This window comes from Cucurbita moschata, unplaced genomic scaffold (assembly GCF_002738365.1).
Source record: "Cucurbita moschata cultivar Rifu unplaced genomic scaffold, Cmos_1.0 Cmo_Scf00127, whole genome shotgun sequence".
In the NCBI taxonomy this organism is placed as follows: Eukaryota; Viridiplantae; Streptophyta; class Magnoliopsida; order Cucurbitales; family Cucurbitaceae; genus Cucurbita; species Cucurbita moschata.
The window spans coordinates 87,814-93,241 of NW_019268643.1; positions in this window are offsets into that span (position 1 = coordinate 87,814).

A 5,428-nucleotide genomic window follows, 5' to 3' on the forward strand; every position below is an offset into this window, starting at 1 on the left:
TCCTATTCCTTCACCTCCTACTCCTCCTTCACCTCCTACTCCTCCTTCACCTCCTATCCCTTCACCTACTACTCCGTCGTCTCCTCCACCTTCTCCAGATTCGCCCACTAATTCCAATCCTATCCCACCTGATACATCAGCTCCACTTCGACGTTCTACTCGTACTAAACAGCCTCCAGCTTGGCATAAGGATTATGAGATGTCTTCTGGAGCCAATCATTTAACCTCTAGCTCAAGTCCCGGCACTGGCACCAGGTATCCCCTTCATCATTACCTTTCATTCTCTCGTTTTTCTCCTACTCAACGTGCTTTTCTAGCTCTTATTACATCCCAGACAGAACCTAAAACCTATGACGAGGCAGTTGGCGACCCGTTATGGCAGCAGGCTATGAATGATGAAATTGCAGCTTTGGAACGTAATCATACATGGTCTCTCGTTCCTCTACCACTTGGTCATAAAGCTATTGGTTGTCGTTGGGTGTACAAAATTAAATACAACTCTGACGGTTCTGTTGAACGTTATAAAGCTCGACTAGTAGCAAAGGGGTACACTCAGGTTGAAGGTATTGATTACACAGAAACATTTTCCCCTACAGCGAAACTTACTACACTTCGTTGCTTACTCACTGTTGCTGCTGCTCGAAAATGGTTCACCCATCAGTTGGATGTTCAAAATGCCTTTCTCCATGGTAATCTAGACGAGGAAGTTTATATGTCTTTACCACCAGGTCTTCGCCGACAGGGGGAGAATACAGTATGTCGGCTCCATAAATCTCTTTATGGATTAAAACAGGCTTCTCGCAATTGGTTCTCCATATTTTCTACAACTATACAAAATGCAGGCTACACTCAGTCCAAAGCAGATTACTCTTTGTTTACTAAGAGTAAAGGTACTTCTTTCACTGCAGTTCTAATCTATGTTGATGATATTCTGTTGACAGGCAATGATCTCGAAGAAATTCAATATCTCAAGACTAGTTTACTCCAGAAATTTCTTATCAAAGATTTAGGAAATTTGAAATATTTTCTAGGCATTGAATTTTCTCGATCTAGAAAAGGAATTTTTATGTCTCAAAGGAAGTATGCTCTAGACATCCTTCAAGACACAGGTCTTACAGGAGCACGTCCAGACAAATTTCCTATGGAGCAAAATCTGAAACTTTCTTTAACCGAAGGAGAGAAGTTGAATGATTCAAGTAAATACAGACGGTTGATTGGCAGATTAATATATTTGACCGTCACTAGGCCTGACATAGCTTATTCAGTTCGTATGCTTAGCCAATTTATGCATGAACCAAGAAAACCACATTGGGAGGCAGCTCTTCGAGTTCTGAGGTACATTAAAGGCACTCCTGGTCAAGGACTTCTACTGCCATCTGAAAACAATTTAAGATTACAGGCATATTGCGATTCTGACTGGGGTGGTTGTCGAACTTCCAGACGATCTATTTCTGGGTTCTGCATTTTCCTCGGAAATTCAATTATTTCTTGGAAGTCTAAAAAGCAGACTAATGTGTCCAGATCATCAGCAGAAGCCGAGTATCGAGCTATGGCAAATACTTGTTTAGAGTTAACTTGGTTAAGATACATTCTTCAAGACTTGAATGTTCCACTGTCCGAACCAGCATTATTATATTGTGATAATCAAGCAGCATTACATATAGCAGCCAATCCAGTTTTTCATGAACGTACGAAACACATTGAAATAGATTGTCATATAGTTCGAGAAAAATTACAAGCTGGAATCATCAAACCGTGTTATGTTTCGACCAAAATGCAATTGGCAGATGTTTTTACTAAAGCTTTGGGAAGACAGCAATTTGACTTTTTGAAGGACAAGTTGGGTGTGATCGACATACACTCTCCAACTTGAGGGGGAGTATTAAGAGGATATTTTGCCGTGAGAATTGGTTAGAATATATCTTAGATATTTAGAAAGTTGTTAGTATAGATTTGATTAACCGTATATTTTATTTATTTACCAGATTTAATTAGATATATATTTTTCTATTTTTAGGTATTAGTTGATAGTTTGTATCCTATTTAAACGTGGTAAACCTGAATGAAGATCATACTTTCGATCCCAATTCTATTTCTATTTCTCATTCTTAACAATGTCCCCGCAATGTTGTATAGATAGGATGAGTTTATGTCTCTCTCGTTTGCTTGGTTCGGGTGGTCTTCCCTTATCTTCTCTAACATTGAGAATATTTCTTGTTTGAGAAATGAGTGCATCGGAATGCCCAACTCTAAGATATTTTACAAAAAGAGGAAATAGATAGTAGATATAATTTTCATCATTTATGGAAAAACCTTGGTAATTTTATAAAAATTCAACCAAACTCAAATGTGGTAAGAATACAAAAAGGAATTAACTACTTTTTTTTTTTCATCTGTTTTTAAATTTCAAATCTCATTGGCTTTTAATCTTACCTTACCTGTCTCTCTTGTTTCAACCAAAAGGGGTTCGTTTTCAATCTTGACGCAATCTGGTCGGGTTATTTTTATTTTCTTATCTATTTACCATTGAAATGTCAATTAAATTTATAGCCACCGAATAAAAATAATTTATTTTATAAGCTTGTTCGAATCAACATGATTAGCGTCACGGTCTTGCATTGGTCGCGTTATGGTTTTTGTTTATTACATCTCTCAAGTGGTCTGATGGGCGCCACTCGCATGTTGCCTTCTTGTCTATCGTGTAGGTCAAAACCTACTCTCTTAGATATGATATTTTCTATGAGAGATCTCAATCGATCGAAATGGTGAACAAAATATTTTTTACAAGGGAGTGAAAACCTCTGATAGAAGCGTTTTAGAACCTTGAGAGAAAACCCCAAAGAAAACAATATCTACCGGGGAATTTGACATTTTAATCAAAAGTACATAATTTATAACAATTTAGCTATGTTATACTAAATTATAGTACTTATGCAAATTTTTTTCTGGTATAATATCAACAAAACTAATTAATTTCAATTCGGATCATAATCTATCATAATCTAAATGTGAATGAGATTATACTCTCGACGATATTAGAGGTTCAAATCGCTCTATACTACACGTTCTTGAACTCATTTTTATTCCATATTAACGTGATAGAACCTCTATTACAAAGGCTTGATGGAGCATACAAAATCAAAAGGGTAATAAACTAGTTTACATACAAAAATGACTTGACGTCTAATGGCTCTAAACTTCAAACTCGTTGGGAAGAATCGAAGGTTGTTATCCTTTCATAGGTGTTTATGGATGAGTTGGTTGTTGAAATTCAGGCGAAGAGCTCGACTTTCAAGCTCTAACTTCAAATCTGGTGGATCTGAAATGAACTCAATTTATTTTTGTTAAGGATATTTAGTAATAAATTATAGTTTACCATATATATTATATTTGATATTTTATTATAAGGCAAATATCTAACATTTGCCTTATTACTATAGTATCTTTCCATTTATTGTTATTTCCATTTATTACTATTTCCATATCCTTGTAATTTATTTGATTATAAATAAGATAACTTTCACACCATTTAGGTGTGGTGGATTAAGCAAACATTCACATGGTATCAGAGCCATTTTGGTTTAGCAACCTAGATCCTTTCTTTTCAATGGCTTTTGAAATCTTCTACTGTTCTTCTCCACCACCACTGTTGTCTTTGATGCCGCAGGGGCAGTCGTCATGGCTGTCACATGCAGAGTCGATTGATTATTCTTCGGCTCCACCTTTTTGACCTCCAAATCATCCTTCGCCATACTCTGTACATACAACCTCACCTTTTCCAAACATAGCCTCTTTCATTTTCTTCCCAATTTTTCCCTTCATCATTCATCCTTCGCAAAAACCCTAATCTTAGGATCTTCATCAGCATCCCTCTTCGAAAATATACAGAATCTCAATAAGCCCATCGACCTTCTGCAGAGATTTACCTTTGGAATCTGGGCGCCGCACTGGCATCTTCGCCAACCAAGTTGCCGCCGCCCTTCTCGCCAAAATTGGCTCCTTCGCCCCAATGTGGCGACTCTTCCAGCTGCCCTTCTCGCCAAAATTGGCTCATTCGCCCAATGTGGCGACTCTTCCGGCTTCAACATTGTCTTTGTCCCTTGCTCTAGGTTTCCCCTTCTACTTCTTGGGGTTAGACATATTCTCACCAGAGCCAAGTCAGCATCGTCGCTAAGCGACAATCCCTCTTCATGGGTTAGACATATTCTCACCGAAGCCAAGGCAGCATTGCCGCTGAGCGGCGATCTCTCTGCAGTTTTCGATGGCCAAGAAAGTGTTTCTCTACGCCTCCTCTGAACCAGGTTGTTAACATCTTCACGAAAAGTGTTTCTCAACCTCTTTGAATTTTTCAGATTCAAGCTTCACGTTCGTTTAAATCCGACGCTTAGCTTGCGGTGGGGTGTTAAGGATATTTAGTAATAAATTATAGTTTACCATATATATTATATTTGATATTTTATTATAAGGCAAATATCTAACATTTGCCTTATTACTATAGGTATCTTTCCATTTATTGTTATTTCCATTTATTACTATTTCCATATCCTTGTAATTTATTTGATTATAAATAAGATAACTTTCACACCATTTAGGTGTGGTGGATTAAGCAAACATTCACATGGTATCAGAGCCATTTTGGTTTAGCAACCTAGATCCTTTCTTTTCAATGGCTTTTGAAATCTTCTACTGTTCTTCTCCACCACCACTGTTGTCTTTGATGCCGCAGGGGCAGTCGTCATGGCTGTCACATGCAGAGTCGATTGATTATTCTTCGGCTCCACCTTTTTGACCTCCAAATCATCCTTCGCCATACTCTGTACATACAACCTCACCTTTTCCAAACATAGCCTCTTTCATTTTCTTCCCAATTTTTCCTTCATCCTTCACAAAAACCCTAATCTTAGGATCTTCATCAGCATTCCTCTTCGAAAATATACAGAATCTCAATAAGCCCATCGACCTTCTGCAGAGATTTACCTTTGGAATCTGGGCGCCGCACTGGCATCTTCGCCAACCAAGTTGCCGCCGCCCTTCTCGCCAAAATTGGCTCCTTCGCCCCAATGTGGCGACTCTTCCAGCTGCCCTTCTCGCCAAAATTGGCTCATTCGCCCAATGTGGCGACTCTTCCGGCTTCAACATTGTCTTTGTCCCTTGCTCTAGGTTTCCCCTTCTACTTCTTGGGGTTAGACATATTCTCACCAGAGCCAAGGCAGCATCGTCGCTAAGCGACAATCCCTCTTCATGGGTTAGACATATTCTCACCGAAGCCAAGGCAGCATCGCCGCTGAGCGGCGATCTCTCTGCAGTTTTCGATGGCCAAGAAAGTGTTTCTCTACGCCTCCTCTGAACCAGGTTGTTAACATCTTCACGAAAAGTGTTTCTCAACCTCTTTGAATTTTTCAGATTCAAGCTTCACGTTCGTTTAAAT